Here is a 17,511-nt window from a genome sequence, read left to right as displayed (position 1 = left end):
TTGTATCTTTTTCTTTGATACAATTCCTGACTGACTTTGTCAGCCATGGCTGTCTAATCCCCCACCCCCCAGATAATCATTCTTTTACCTCTGTACTCAATTACACCCAGAAACTCCTGCCATTGTTGCTCTACTGTCTTCCCCGCTGGGCTCTGCTTCCAATTGATTTTCATCAGTTCCTCTCTCATGCCCATGTAATTATCTTTATTTAACTGTAACACCATTACATCCGATGTTGCCTTCTCTCTTTCAAACTGCAGACTGAACGCTACCATATTATGATCGCTGCCTCCTAAGTGTTCCCTTACTTTAAGATCTTTTATAAAGTCTGGCTCATTACATAGCACTAAGTCCAGAATAGCCTGCTCTCTTGTAGGACATTAGCATCACTGAAAATATGATTGTTTGTTACCCATCTCCTTTTGCCCTAGAAAAGCTGAGCTGTGGTCATTATTAGATTAGATTAGATTGCTTACAGTGTGGAAACAGGCCCTTCGGCCCTACAAGTCCACACCGACCCGCCGAAGCACAACCCACCCACACCCCTACATTTACCCCTTACCTAACACTACGGGCAATTTAGCATGGCCAATTCACCTGACCTGCACATCTTTGGACTGTGGAAGGAAACCGGAGCACCCGGAGGAAACCCACGCAGACACAGGGAGAACGTCCAAACTCCACACAGTCAGTCGCCTGAGTCGGGAATTGAACCCGGGTCTCAGGCGCTGTGAGACAGCAGTGCTAACCACTGTGCCACCGTGCCGCCCACTATAGTTATAGTGTTGATAAACTCACAATGCTGTTAGAAAGGGAGTACCAGGCTTTTAACTCTGTGACGTTCGTATCAGCCAATGCCCTAAACACATTGTCACTGATGTGCAAGTTTTGGCTTATGTCATTTCGAATGGACTTGCGTGCGTGATCAAGTGGACAGCCCAGATGGATACATGATGCTGAAAAAAAACACTGAAATCGCTGGCTAACCTCAACAGGTCTGGAAATATCTGTGGAGAAAAAGCATAGTTAATATTTCGAGTCCAGTGACTCTTCATTAGAATTGATAAAGTTCAGATAGAGTCACCAGACTCGCGATGTTAACTCTGCTTTCTTCCCACAGATGCTGCCAGACCTGCTGAGTTTCGTGAACAATTTTTGTTTGTGTTTCAGATTTCCAGCATCTGCAGTTCTCTGTTTTATTGATGCATGTTGCTACTCGTTTAGTTCTGTTTTACTGAAGCAACTGGATTTCACAGATGTCATCTTAAGAGTCCATATCTGGTGCTGTATATCTCTCAGACAGGGGAAGGAAGAGAAATCACAGGCCTCCAAGCAGCTCCAGGCCTGAGCACCCTGACCTGAGCATAGCAGACATCTCCCCACTTCCTGGAGCACAGGCTGTAATATTTGGGCCCTGATGCATTTCCTTGTCCTGAGCCCTTTTTTCAAGTAGTGTGGCATGAAAACTTGATGAAGATACATATGTGTAAATGTGTATTTGTGTTTTTGTTATCACACATGATAATAAGACCAACTTCAGAGTAACAGTACAGGATGTGATTCAAACTAAAGTATGGTAAAGATAGAGAATAAGCATTCTCCATTTAAATAAATGATGTCTACCTGTAAGTTCATGATGCCATTTATAAATAAAGGTTAAAAACCAATTAAGGGCTATGCTGACTCAAAGAACAATTGCAAAAAAAAATCTAAAGGGGAAGATGAAAAATTGAAAGCTTCAGCATAGCAAAAGGAACCCCAAGAGGGAGTGTTAATAAATAAACATCATGAAACATTAAAAGGAACAATAATGTGTTTTATAGATTTTTAGTGTAAAGAGAATTATTAAAATTGAGAAAGAAATCTTGAAAAGTGAGGGGTGCCAATTTTTACATAGTTAACTAAATGTTGCATGTATTTAATAAATGCTTTTCTTTGGATTTTTCTCGAGAGAAAGACTTTGGGGATGCATCCTGAAATGACTGAGCATATGGTGAGCGATCGGAAAATTTAGTTAAAATAGATGGGCTAACTGAAGATAAAGGGATGCACCTTAGATTCTGAAAGAGGAAATTGCTGATGCTTGTGAAATTATATTTTGCTTGAGCATTGATTTGATCTGGAGGACCAGTGAGCATGGATACTGTCAATGCTTCACTTAGGGGTTTTGATTTTGATTGAATCTTGGGCAAGGATTGTTACATCCACTGAAGCCAAGTCAAAAATTGGTGCAGTTTCCTGTCAAAGCAAGTGCATATCAGAGGCAGAGAGGAATTGAAGGGAGAGGAAATCCTGAAGCATCAAGTTGTCTGAATCTTGTGGAATCCTGTCTTGTTTGCAGTAGAACTTTCCAGATGTGCTTTGTAAAGTAATACTGCTACAACCAGAAAATTACTGGATTTAAATTCACTGTTTGGCAGAGTCCTGTATCTGTCCATGGAGTGTCATAACTGTGTCAGGCAGACTTCAAATGGAAAGATTAAAAAGAAAGAGATAATGAAAAGTAGACTACAGATATCCCTCACAGCAGGAAACCGTCTCCTACAGACATGTTGTGTTCTTCTCTTTCAGGGATATACAGTATCAAGGGTTAAAAACTGCTGACAGCTCCTGGTAAAACTGCTAGTAGCCTGACCTACTAGTGTATATAGTGTGTAGAGGTCACAGCTTAAGAGCCTTGAAATATCCTGTACTGTAGGTAACTAAAGGGAAAAGGATTGTCTCTCATTCTGAGTACTACCAGTCAGTCACTATTCAAAGGAACAAGGACGAAAGAAATTCACTCAACCTGCAAAGCCTTCTCCAGTTTACGATGTGGAGGTGCCGATGTTGGACTGTGGTCACAGAGTCATAGAGATGTACAGCACGGAAACAGACCCTTCAGTCCAATTCATCCATGCCGACCAGGTATCCCAATCTAATCTAGTCTCACCTGCCAGCACCCAGCCCATATCCCTCCAAACCCTTCCTATTCATATACCCATCCCAATGCCTTTCAAATGTTGTAGTTGTACTCGTCTCCACCACTTCCTCTGGCCGCTCATTCCATACATGTACCACCTTCTGCATGAAAACATTGTCCCTTAGGTGTCTTTTATATCTTTCCCGTCTCAGCCTAAACCAAGCCCTCTAGTTGTGGACTCCCTGACTCCAGGGAAAAGACTTTGTCTATTTATCCTAACCATGCCCCTCATGATTTTATAAACCTCTATGAGGTCACCCCTCAGCTTCCGACGCTCCAGGGAAAACAGCCCTAGTCTATTAAACTCTCCCAATAGCTCAAATCCTCCAACCCTGGCAACATTCTTGTAAATCTTTTCTGAACCCATTCAAGTTTCACAACATCCTTCTAATAGAAGGAGACCAGAACTGCCCGCAATAACCAGTGTGCTGCACAGCGGCAACATGACCTCCCAACACCTGTACTCAATCCTTTTGACCAATAAAGGAAAGCATACCAAACACCTTCTTCACTATCCTATCTTCCTGCGACTCCACTTTCAAGGAGCTATGAACCTGCACCCCAAGGTCTCTTTGTTCAGCAACACTCCCTAGGACCTTATCATTCAGTGTATAAGTCATGCTAAGATTTGCTCATTATCTAATACTGAATGCCTTAATTTTTGAAGGTTTGTGACAAATGAATTAATTTCAAGTATTGGGGTGGACAAGGTCAGAAGCTGCACGACACCAGGTTATGTTCCCAACAGGTTTATTTGAAATCACAAGCTTCCGGAGCCCTGCTCCTTCAACAGGGAAAGACTTCCATTTAGTAACCAATAAACTCACTCTTCTGTTAATTCAAAGCTCGGTTGAACTGTTTCCCTTTTTAAAAGCATAAATTAATTTTGGCTCAGACAAAAGTATGTACAAGAGAAGGGATTCTTTTAAAAATTGCAACCAACCAAGGGGCTGAGTGAATAAAGAGGGGAGTGAGTTCATTCCTTCTCAACTGGGAGCTTAACAATTTGGGGTACCCTGTCTGGCACCACACCAAATTAGGAAACCTGCCGGGGCTGGACAGAGCACACAGTGCCATATGGACGGCTCATCAGCTGATAGTGGATGATTTGTGTCTTTCTTTGTGTTTTCTCAAAACTGCAGGAGCTGGAATTGAAAAAGCTTAGAAACAAGCAGAGAAGGAAAGTTCAGTTAGCTTCTGCGAACAACTTGCAGAATCAGAGAGAGAATTTGGCAGAAATTGTAGTCCCAGAAACAATAATGCATATCAGAAACAAAGTTGTTGTTTACGTATCGTGGTTAAAATGGCAGCATACCTTTCAAGAGACCTGGTCATAATATCATCACTGTCTCAGAGAATGTGACCTGAGGGTATTAGGAGAAAGTGAGGACTGCAGGTACTGGTGATTCAGAGTTGATAAAACATGGTGCTGGAAAAAGCACAGTGGGTCAGGCAGCAACCGAGGAGCAAGAGAGACTGAACCTTCTTCAGTCCTGACGAAGGGATCTGCCAGGAACGTCAACTCTCCTGTTCCTCGGTTACTGCCTGACCTGCTGTGCTTTTTCCAGCACCATGCTTTATCAAACCTGAGGGTATTAAGATATCAAACTTCATCCTTCCCCAAGAGAATCACTTGAAGCGTCATATGCTATTGGAAGCATGCACCTCAAATGTAATTGAATGTTAGTATCTATATAGTTACCTGTTGGATTCTTTAATGTCATAATATTTATGCTCAGTTTCTTTCTTAATTACTTTATGCTGGAGGGCAGTTTCTTAATTTACAGGAGGTAACAAAAACATTGCCAAATTCAGTAGAGAACCCTGCTAGAAGCAAACCCATCAGTTGTTGGTTGATTTTGAGGTCTCCTGAGCCCCATGATTGAGCTACAGCGTCCACACTCATGTGATGCTTAGAATGATAGGAAGGTTGTCCAGCTGAATGCTTTTGAAAAAATCCTAAGATATCTCATAACTCAGTGAATCATAGAGGTATGGCACACCTTGGTTTGTTCCTATGTACACACAAACAGGCAACAGGAATAGGCCATTTGGCACTTTGAACCTGCTGAGCCATTCTGGAAGATCATGGCTGATCTGTTTTTAACCTCAACTGTACATTCCTGCATATCCCCAATAAGCTTTGATCCCTTTGACAATCAAGAATGTAACTACCTCCACCTTAAAAAGATTCAAGATTCTGCATCTCTGTCTTATTCCTGGGAATTCCAAGTCCCAGGATTAGTGAAGGGACCTTGAAATCCTTTAAAGTGCAGGGTTTGAAATAATCATGGGCTGAAGTAATAGTGGAGAAATGAGAAATGTACCTATGAGATTTTTGGTCTTAAAGAATAAGTGGTGGCAAAATTTATTTGTAGTTTCTTTAACTCATGTGCAGTCAAAGTCTTTGTTTAAAATATGGAACATTGTGGTATAATTGTTCCATTTAATAATTGGGAATTTGAATTGCTTTTTAAAAGTTGATGGTCTCCTCAAGGTCATACCAAATGGTTCATTTTGTTATGATTAGCATAGAGATTGATAACTCTTAAAAGAAAGAAGTCCCCCATGAAGTCAATGGAAAGAAAACAAATGGACACAGTTCACTTTTTAAAACCTTTGTTGTAACAAATCAACTAAAATCAGCATCATTCAAACATTAGTAAATGAAGGATATTTTAAACAAGAAGTCAAATTCACATTAGATAGCTGATACCAGGAAGATGCATCTCACATCATTGTCAACACCTGCATTACCTGTATGCGAGGTGGTGCCAACAGGCAATCCCACAATCTTTAAAGTAACACAAAAAACTGCAGATGTTGAAGATCTAAGACAAAGAACAGAAATTTCTGGAGAAACGCGGCAGGACTGGCAGCATCTGTGGGAAGAAAACTGTTACCTTTTCAAATTCAATTCTGATATAGACTCACCTGACTGGAAATGTTAACTCTTATTTCTTTCCTTAGATGCTGCTAGTCCTGCCGAGTTTCTCCAGCACTTATTGTATTTATCAGTCTTTCCAACAAGGTTTTGTTTTATAGGTTCTCTCACTTATTGCCACTGACAAAACACGCATCTGAACACCCAACAGAATCCTCAGAGATTACATTCTCTTCCCCCTTTATACAGTCTAATGGGTTCTGGCAGGATTGAACAGCATCACTGGGTATTGTCCACCTTGCAGCCCCTTGGCCACCTTGTCATTTCCAACTGTATAACACACAGTTTGAAGCAGTCTCTGTCCCATTTTCAGTAATCTGCTTTAACAACAGGGTCAGAAACTACGAACTTGATCCATTCAGCAAGATCCTTGCTTGATTTCTCGCCTGAATAATGTGGCCTGACTGGCAGACAGAATAGCTGAAAATGTGTTGCTGGTTAAAGCACAGCAGGTTAGGCAGCATCCAAGGAACAGGAAATTCGACGTTTCGGGCCAGAGCCCTTCATCAGGAATGAGGAGACGGTGCCAGGCAGGCTAAGATAAAAGGTAGGGAGGAGGGACTTGGGGGAGGGGCGATGGAGATGTGATAGGTGGAAGGAGGTCAAGGTGAGGGTGATAGGCCGGAGTGGGGTGGGGGCGGAGAGGTCAGGAAGAAGATTGCAGGTTAGGAGGGCGGTGCTGAGTTCAAGGGAATTGACTGAGACAAATTCACATTTGCTGCCTTGTGCTCCCACAAGAAGGTCGAACAGTTCATCAACTTTACCAACACCTTCCATCCCGACCTCAAATTCACTTGGACTGTCTCAGACTCCTCCCTCCCCTTCCTAGACCTTTCCATTTCTATCTCGGGCGACCAACTCAACACAGACATCTACTCTAAACTGACTGACTCCCACAGCTACCTGGACTACACCTCCTCCCACCCTGCCCGCTGTAAAAACTCCATCCCATATTCCCAATTCCTTCATCTCCGCCGCATCTGCTCCCAGGAGGACCAGTTCCAATACCGTACAGCCCAGATGGCCTCCTTCTTCAAGGACCGCAGATTCCCCCCAGACGTGATCGACGATGCCCTCCACCGCATCTCCTCCATTTCCCGCTCCTCCACCCTTGAGCCCCGCCCCTCCAACCACCACCAAGACAGAACCCCACTGGTTCTCACCTATCACCCCACCAACCTCCGTATACAGCGTATCATCCACCGTCATTTCCGCCAACTCCAAACGGACCCCACCACCAGGGATATATTTCCCTCCCCTCCCCTATCAGCGTTCCGCAAAGACCACTCCCTTCGTGACTCCCTCGTCAGGTCCACACCCCCCACCAACCCAACCTCCACTCCCGGCACCTTCCCCTGCAACCGCAGGAAATGCAAAACTTGCGCCCACACCTCCTCCCTTACCTCTCTCCAAGGCCCCAAGGGATCCTTCCATATCCGCCACAAATTCACCTGCACCTCCACACACACCATCTATTGCATCCGCTGCACCCGATGTGGCCTCCTCTATATTGGGGAGACGGGCCGCCTACTTGCGGAACGCTTCAGGGAACACCTCTGGGACGTCCGGACCAACCAACCCAACCACCCCGTGGCTCAACACTTTAACTCTCCCTCCCACTCCACCAAAGACATGCAGGTCCTTGGACTCCTCCATCGCCAGAACATAACACCACGGTTGGAGGAAGACCGCCTCATCTTCCGCCTGGGAACTCTCCAACCACAAGGGATGAACTCAGATTTCTCCAGTTTCCTCATTTCCCCTCCCCCCCACCTTGTCTCAGTCGATTCCCTTGAACTCAGCACCGCCCTCCTAACCTGCAATCTTCTTCCTGACCTCTCCGCCCCCACCCCACTCCGGCCTATCACCCTCAGCTTGACCTCCTTCCACCTATCACATCTCCATCGCCCCTCCCCCAAGTCCCTCCTCCCTACCTTTTATCTTAGCCTGCCTGGCACCGTCTCCTCATTCCTGATGAAGGGCTCTGGCCCGAAACGTCGAATTTCCTGTTCCTTGGATGCTGCCTGACCTGCTGTGCTTTAACCAGCAACACATTTTCAGGTGTGATCTCCAGCATCTGCAGACCTCACTTTTTACTGGCAAACAGAATACACAGGCTGAAATCTAACTGACTGCAATTAGTTTTCTTTTTACTGTTTTACCTCTAACTGTTCATCCCCATTGCAAAGCTGGGTCATTGTGGGTAAATTGGCACAAGTTCCTGTTAGTCAGATTGTAGGAGTTTTTTGGGGGGATTTATATGATGTCACAATCGGGAAATCAATCATCCTGTTTCAGATTATCCCCTGATTCACATTAGTCTTAAAGGGACAGGATACAAAAGAAAATTATGCTCTCCAAAGTTCTTGGTCACTGTAAGGATGCATCAGCATTTTATTTAATATCTCCCCAAGACAATAGTTAAACTTGATGTAGGAGCAAATTACTGCAGATGCTGGAATCTGAACTGAAAATAAAAATTGCTGGAGACCACAGCAGGTCAAGCCATCTATGGAGAGTAAGCAAGCTAATGTTTTGAGTCTAGATGACTCTTCATTTTTAAATTGAGCTTTTCTAATGGACATTTGCAAGAATTATCATTATAAATGCTAACTGTATCTTTTTATGTTTGTGTATGTTTCAATGACCTACATTCTAATTTGGTTTAATTTACGTTCTTTTGACATTGATAGCACTGGTTTTAATCAGTGTTGCAGTGTGTAAAAGAGGCAACAATTACAACATCAGGCAGCACTCACAGAGACACTAACTTTTTCAGATCAAAGACCTCTATTCTGATCAGAGGTCAGTGACCTGAAATGTTAACTCTCTCTCTCCACAGATCCTGACAGATCCACTGAGTATTCTCAGCTTTTCTGTTCTAATGTCAGACTTCCTGCGTCTGCAGTAGTTTGCTTATCATTCTGCAATCAGATTGAGTGCAAATTTTACAGAGCTGAGGAGAATTATTTTCTCTCAGAGGATTGTCCAGCTTTGGTGATCGAGGTTGGGTCATGAAATATTTTTAACGCAGTGATAGTTAGATTCTCGTCAGCCAGATAAATCAAAAGTTATCAGGGGTAGATGGGAATGTGGAATTTGAAACACATTCAGATCGGCTTGTTTTTATTGAGAGACAGAGAAGTTACAAGGGGCCAAATGGTCTACATCTACTCCTGAGTTGTGTGAAATGGTGACCTTTTGTATTTGCTGTCATATGTAATGCTGACAAAAAACATTGCAACAAACCAAGTTTTAGTTTTGTTGTCAGACTGTCTGCCTGAACTACTTGAGGTTGTGAATGTACTAAAGAATCATTACATGATGGCAGGTTATTTAATTGGAATGAATCCAAAAGAGATGTGAAATACCTTCTTGGTATAAACAGTGAATTATTTCCTATTTCTTTCAGTTTAACAATTTAAAGTGGAATTATAAGCATGAATAATGCATTAATTATTCTGGCAGTTGTAACAAATGAAATGGATAACCAGGCTAAATACTGTTTATCTGTGCTCTGGTCTTGTACTGTCAGATATTGTAGTAATTTTCACGCATTAGTGAAGATTGCCTTGTGATAAATGACAGGCCATTTGGTATTGGTCTTTCTGAGATCATTCTCTGTATTTATTACAATTTAGAGTAGGTTTTACATAATTTTGTGAAACAAACTGCTGCTTTTTTGAGTTAATCAGATCTGTATTAATTTAATGTTTTTTTTGTTGTTTTAGAAAATGTAGCTTGGAGTGTATTGCAGCAGACAGCAGCTTTGTTAGTCTAGTGCTGCATCACTGGTTCCCAGGAGGGCATGCTGCCCAGAACACCAGTGATATGGCACATATTGCTTTATGTCAAATGTAATCTTGTTTTCTTCCTACACTAAATAAATCTTCAGTCCAGCTTGAAGAACATTTATGGTTGTACCCTAATAAAAATAAACTGTTTGTGGTAAAGTGTAGTTGACATTTATCAGCTTATTTGTGGCCTCCATTGCTGTCTACATACAACACAAAACATAATTTGTCATTTTATAAATACATTTCGACCTAAAATCCTGCCAGCATCTGTTAGCGTGTGGAGGATTAATGTTGTGTGCAGCATTAGCACATGACTGCATTGCCAGGCAGCAAGACAAGGCCGTGACTTCTAGCTTTGTCGGAAGATTAAGTTTCTGGCAGTAGGGCTAACTGATGAGATTTTTTTTAATGTTACAAGATAATACTGAGGCAAATGAAAAGGCAGAATTTAAAAATAACGCATATGATTTTAGCTGTTAAGGGAATTGAAGCCTGAGATTCGTGTTTGGATATGGACTCTTACTGTCCACATAGCTGTACTTTGATCTTCAGATTGTCAAATAATAGTAATATTCTAAGAAGTCAGCAGAAAATAATAACAGTTCCCACCACTTACACTGTCCACATTTATTATAGGCTGCTGGTTGTGTCCATTTGCAGCTTGTATTGCAGTCAATTGCAAAGTTAATGCTGATAAATGGATAAAGCAGGCTGATTATTTCAGGTACTTCAATGGACTTTCTCTACCTCAGTTGTCACACTGCAACTGTGTTTAGACCTTTCAGTGTATCATTCTAAGTGTCATTTCTAAATAACAGTCGTGAAAACAGGGTAGTGTCTCTTCGGTTTGGAAAGAATTTTGCCTTTTATGGAGAGAAAGAAGCTTAAACAGGTGGAATGGAGGTGAATGAATGGCGCCCTCAATCCTTCTTTGCTAACTCAACTAGTGTAAAAGATTGTATATTCTTCAATGCTTTAAGCAGCTAATTGTATTAACACTAACTGTAATCTGGAATTAATGAGGAATGTATGTTTGGTTGAAGACTGCAGAATAGCAGCATTTGTTAAGAATCTTTGAATTCTTTCAGTAAGATAGCTCAATACTTCTTGTACTCGTCACTGAGAGGTTGTGTGACCTACCTTGCCCTATTGTTGAACAATGAACACATCATTCATAGTGCTATTATAGAGTCACAGAGATGTACTGCGTGGAAACAGACCCTTTGGTCCAACTCGTCCATGCTGACTGGATATCCCAACCAAATCTAGTCCCACCTGCTAGCACCCAGCCCATATCCCTCCAAACCCTTCCTCTTCATATACCCATTCAGATGCCTTTTAAATGTTGCAATTGTATGAGCCTCAGCCACTTTGTCTGGCAGCCTATTCCACACATGCACCAGCCTCTGCGTGAAAACGTTGCCCCTTTTATATCTTTTATAAAAGATATCTCTTTTATATCTTTCCCCTCTCACCCTAAACCTATGCACTGTATTTCTGGAGTTCCCACACTACAGGGAAAAGATCTTGTCTATTTACCCTATCCATGCCCTTCATGATTTTATTGCTAAAGTCATGTAGCATTTTGTACCAAAGAGAGAGATGAGCTCTTAGACTGGTTGGTTGGGTGGCTTTCCTGTGTCATTTCCAACTGAATGTAATCTTTTCTCTGCATCTGGTTCTGAAGCATTGGGTGGGGGTAGGAGGTGTGTGTGTGTGTTTGTGTGTGTGTGTGTGTGTGTGTGTGTGTGTGTGTACACGCGCGTGCATGTACGCACATGCAGAGGACGGAGGGAGCAGGGTGAGGGTATACCTACATCAGATGGACTTTCAGTCAAGACAGCGGCTCAGTACAATCTTCCCAGAGCAATTAAGGCCCAGCGCCAAATGCTACCCTTGTTAATGATGCTCACATCCCGTGAAGGAATAATGAAAATTATATTTAGTTCAGAACTTATCTGAGAACAATTGTTCTAAATGTTGGGTTTGGAACAGTCGTCAAAGGGAGAATAGAACTTCTGTGTTTACAAAATTAATTAGCTCTGCTACAGCATGTCTGTTAAACCTTGGAATCCCTGCTCTTTAAGATACCTCATGGAAGCATGAACTTCGATCAGTTTTACTATAGAATGTGTCTAAAACACTTTCGGGCAGAGAAACAACACTGACTTCTAATAGCAAGAAGGAACAATTTGAATCCATGGTGCTGTCAATGTAACTTCGATTATTTGTTTGCCTTGCAGTTGACAATATGACATTAAGTTTGGAAGAATGTCATAGAGTCATAGAGATGTACAGAATGAAAACAGACCCTTCAGCCTAACCCGTCCATGCCAACCAGATATCCCAATCCAATCTAGTCCCACCTGCCAGCACCCGGCCCATATCCCTCCAAACCCTTCCTATTCATATACCCATCCAAATGCCTCTTAAATGTTGTAATTGTACCAGCCTCCACCACATCCTCTCGTAGCTCATTCCATACACGTATCACCCTCAGTGTGAAAACGTTGCCCCTTAGGTCTCTTTTATATCTTTCCCCTCTCACCCTAAACCTATGCCCTCTAGTTCTGGACTCCCTGAACCCAGGGAAAAGACTTTGTCTATTTACCTTAACCATGCCCCTCATAACTTTGTAAACCTCTATAAGGTCACCCCTCAGCCTCCGACGCTCCAGGAAAAACAGCCCCAGCCTGTTCAGCCTCTCCCTATAGTGCAGATCCTCCAACCCTGGCAACGTCCTTGTAAATCTTTTCTGAACCCTTTCAAGTTTCACACCATCTTTCTGATAGGAAGGAGACCAGAATTGCACACAATATTCCAACAGTGGCCTAACCAATGTCCTGCACAGCCGCAACATGACCTCCCAATCCCTGTACTCAATACTGACCCATAAAGGAAAGCATATCAAACGCCTTCTTCACTATCCTATCTACCTGCGACTCCACTTTCAAGGAGCTATGTACCTGCACTCCAAGGTCTCTTTGTTCAACAACACTCCCTAGGACCTTACCATTAAGTGTATAAGTCATGCTAAGATTTGCTTTCCTAAAATGCAGCACCTCGCATTTATCTGAATTAAACTCCATCTGCCACTTTTCAGCCCATTGGCCCATCTGGTCCAGTTCCTGTTGTAATCTGAGATAACCATCTTCGCTGTCCACTACACCTCCAATTTTGGTGTCATTTGCAAACTTACTAACTGTTCCTCTTATGCTCACATCCAAATAATTTATGTAAATGACAAAAAGTTGAGGGCCCAGGACCGATCCTTGTGGCACTCCACTGGTCACAGGCCTTCAGTCTGAAAAACAACCCTCCACCACCAGCCTCTGTCTTCTACCTTTGAGCCAGTTCTATATCCAAATGGATAGTTCTCCCTGTATTCCATGAGCTCTAACCTTGCTAATCAGTCTCCCATGGGGAACCTTGTCAAACACCTTACTGAAGTCCATATAGATCTCATCTACTGCTCTGCCCTCATCAATCTTCTTTGTTACTTCTTCAAAAAAACTCAGTCAAGTTTGTGAGACATGATTTCCCACGCATTTCCCATGTTGACTATCCTGAATCAGTCCTTGCCTTTCCAAATGCATGTACATCCTGTCCCTCAGGATTCCCTCCATCAACTTGCCCACCACTTACGTCAGGCTCACTGGTATATAATTCCCTGGCTTGTCTTTACCGCCCTTCTTAAACAGTGGCACCACGTTTGCCAACCTCCAGTCTTCTGGCACCTCGCCTGTGCCTATCGATGATACAAATATTTCAGCAAGAGGCCCAGCAATCACTTCTCAAGCTTCGCACAGAGTTCTCGGGTAAACCTGATCAGGTCCTGGGGATTTATCCACCTTTAACCATTTCAAGACATCCAGCACTTCCTCCTCTATAATCTGGACATTTTGCAAGATGTCACCATCTATTTCCCTACAGTTTATATCTTCCATATCCTTTTCCACTGTAAATATGATGCAAAATATTCACTTAGTATCTCCCCCATTTTCTGTGCTCCATACAAAGGCCGCCTTGCTGATCTTTGAGGGGCCCTATTCTTTCCCTAGTTACCCTTTTGTCTTTATTATATTTATAAAAACCCTTTGGATTCTTCTTAATTCTGTTTGCCAAAGCTATCTCATGTTTCCGTTTTGCCCTCCTGATTTCCCTCTTAAGTATACTCCTACTTTCTTTATACTGTTCTAAGGATTCACTCGATCTATCCTGTCTATACCTGACATCTGCTTCCTTCTTTTTCTTAACCAAACCCTCAATTTCTTTAGTCATCCAGCATTCCCTATACCTATCAGCCTTCCCTTTCACCCTGACAGGAATATACTTTCTCTGGATTCTTGTTATCTCATTTCTGAAGGCTTCCCATTTTCCAGCCATCCCTTTACCTGCGAACATCTGTCTCCAATCAGCTTTCGAAAGTTCTTGCCTAATACCATCAAAGTTGGCCTTTCTCCAATTTAAAACTTCAACTTTTAGATCTGCTCCATCCTTTTCCATCACTATTTTAAAACGAATAGAATTATGGTCGCTGGCCCCAAAGTGCTCCCCCACTGATACCTCAGTCACCTGCCCTGCCTGATTTCCCAAGAGTAGGTCAAGTTTTCCATCTTCTCTAGTAGGTACATCCACATACTGAATCAGAAAATTGTCTTGTGCACACTTAAGAAATTCCTCTCCATCTAAACCTTTAACACTGTAGCAGTCCAAGTCGATGTTTGGAAAGTTAAAATCCCCTACCATAACTAACCTATTATTCTTACAGATATCTGAGATCTCCTTACTAGTTCTTTTCTCAATTTCCTTCTGGTTATTGGTGGGTCTATAATATCCCAATAAGGTGATCATCCCTTTCTTATCCTTGCCTTATAATTTGTGGAGTGATCATGGGTCAATAATAAAGTTGCTAATGAATGCTTGAAAAACTTGCATAGATTTAACATATGATATCAAACCCATTATTTATCCAGGTAAATGCTAGAAAGTAAGTCTTTATATCCTGGTAGAATAAGGAGACAGATCCTAATTAATATCTTATCTGAACGACTGTACTGCTGACATTACGGCACTCAGCACTACAGTGAACTCTCAACTTAGATTTATTCCTCCAATCACAGCATCAAATTGTCTTTTGAAGGAATTTGTATTGTGTGCTCCCATCACTCTGAGTGAAAGCTATCCCAGATAATAATGAAGCTACTGAAACAGGCAACTGAAGCTCTTCGTCTTATCCCCATCAGGATCAAATTTCAAGGGAACGACAATGTATACTTTATGAGAAGAGAGAGCTAATTGTTTGGCAAGTGAACTCTGGTTACCAATGCCACTGTATGGTGAATGCTTCAGGGAATGCCAACCTTTTGTTGGTAAATTCAAATCAAGAAAGTCAATTCAGAATGGTTACAGATATGGAAGTTGTAATGATGGAAAAATACTTCCTGATGTCTTTGCAACTTTATGCCGACCTACAATTCTGTACTGTGTAACAGTGTTTAAATTGAAATTTTGCAATGTAATTATTTTCTTGTCTTTCTTTCCTCTTAAAATGCACAACAGCTTCCATTTACCAGCATTGAATTTCAGCTGAGATCATCTCGTTTACTTGCAAATCTTGTCCTGTCTTACATTTATGCTCTGGATGAATCACATTGTGTTTGCAAATCCAGATTGCTTATCTAAATCAGAAACAGTAGGAACCCAGCAACATCCCAGGCATGCTGTTCTCAGTATATCACCCGTGTCTACAACAGGTCCAAACTGTACTTGCACATCTGCTTCTTTTGCAACTTTTATAACAAGATTTATTTAAGATTTTTCTGCTGCCCAAATTTTGTATAATACCTTTTGATTCGAGAATTCAGAAGTATTCTTGAAGTCCTGGTGCTCTGCGTTTTTAAGGCATGAACATGAAAAGACTCTTTCTTTTAAGAGAAACCCAGGGATTTCAGTCAGACAGAATTTACCCTTCTCACAAACTAAATAATTTCCATTCACTAATATTTTCATGGAAGTAATCGTTGAATATTTGTTCTTTACAGTCTTACATAACTTGCAGTCTTTATGTAGTTAGAGACTAAATTGCCTGATCAAACTATGAAGGTTGCAGTTGAGTCCAAGATTTGAAAGGTTCTAATATATAAATGCTGTCTAAATAGTTTCAGCTATGATGAAAGGTATCTGCTAGCCATACTTGTAATTAAGTCCATCATTCACACAAGTCCATAAATTCTCACACTTGTGATTAATTCAGTTTGGAGCTCGATTCTGCTGCAACCGTTCTCAAAACTTGGTGAATTTCCTTGTAGGTTCCCGTACTCATTTGCCTCAGCTTTGAAGGAAGAGTCATAAAAAATTGGAAAAACAGAACTAATATCTACCCTGAATTTCCAAGGTTTAAGTTACATATCCATATTATTTGAATGCTACTTCAGGGCATTTTTTAATGTGTTAAGGTGCTATGCAAATGCATTTATTTTCCCTTGAGTTAAACTGGACTATCACCAAGCTAAAAATAGATGAATTATTTCATTTTTTCTCATTTTTCTCATGCTATATTAAGCTGATCACAAGGTATAAAATCTTGTGCTGACTCTGTAAAGATTGTGAGCTGCAGATTAATTAATTGCATCTGGCAAAATTGCAAAATTGACAAAAAGGATTTATCACAGCAGATCTCCTGGTAGGAGTGCCACAAATGGACAGGGACAATTTATTGGGAGAGTACAGTAATGTATTTCGCAAAGAGTTAATGTTGGAGAACAGTTTGCATTGGATTTGGTGTCTTACTAGGTGCTTGTTTTTTGACTGGTACTGACTCAATGGGCTGAAGGGCCTTATTATGTGCTTTAGACCTCTATAACTCTATCACACTTAGTATAAAATTTCCATTGATGTGGGTCAAAACCTTTTTCTAATGACACAACAAAGTGGTGGCCAAATCAACCAATACTATTAGTATTGTAACTGCTGAACACATGTTCCAGTGAATTCTTAGCATTAAAAATGTTAAAGTAATTTTTTTTTAATGGAAGAACTACGTACTAGGAATTGCCTTATTTTCAGCTCATGCCCTTTGTCTAAAGAAAAATTACAGGGAAAGGATCTTTTGTTATCTACTAGGAACTTCTTGGCCTCAAAACAATTTAACATAATACATACAGCTCTCCTTGCTGTGGCTAATGAATGCTGCTTTATGAGTAGTGGATTTTGACCATCATCAGTCATGTGGATCTAGTATTTGACAGATGACAAAGTTTATTTATGGACAAAATATGTCGTATGAAATAAAATTCTTTCTGTAATGGAAATAGTTTGCAAAACAAATTACAATGGAAAATAATCATTTTTTATAATTTACTCAGTGAATTGTCTTCCGTTCTCGCTGTACCTCAGTCATTTTCATTCTGTTCTCCAGATAACTTTTCTAAAACAAGAATTCATGCTGGGAGTGCCCTGATTAACGGGCACGTGCTATTGGATTCCTGGTATAATTTTTAAACTTTAGCTACTGTGATTCTATCCTTTGTGTGCTGTATATTTCCACAACATCATTAATAATAGATTTGAGATTTATGATATGTCCTAAAAACCATAACAATGCTTTTAGCAAGAATGTAAATCAGTTTTTATCCATGAAAAGAACTTTTTAAATAAGGCTCTTTTGTTTTAAGGAAGAATTTTACTGCTGACCAGGAAATGCAGGGTATTTACAAATAAAGATAGCATGCTGTAAGGTTGAATAAAATTGCATTTACTGTGGATTTTAACACCATTCTCACCTACTCAATGCCATCTTTTTATGA

The 17,511-nt window shown here is 41.2% G+C and overlaps 1 protein-coding gene across 3 annotated transcripts in view; it reads left to right on the top strand.

Annotated features, from left to right (window-relative positions):
• wwox (WW domain containing oxidoreductase) overlaps window positions 1-17,511 on the top strand; it is a 947,793-nt gene that overhangs the window by 270,837 nt on the left and 659,445 nt on the right. The gene's annotated exons all lie outside the window — the stretch shown is intronic.

The sequence above is a fragment of the Hemiscyllium ocellatum genome, chromosome 17 (genome assembly GCF_020745735.1).
Source record: "Hemiscyllium ocellatum isolate sHemOce1 chromosome 17, sHemOce1.pat.X.cur, whole genome shotgun sequence".
Lineage (NCBI taxonomy): Eukaryota > Metazoa > Chordata > Chondrichthyes > Orectolobiformes > Hemiscylliidae > Hemiscyllium > Hemiscyllium ocellatum.
This window is presented reverse-complemented; position numbering and strand designations above follow the sequence as displayed.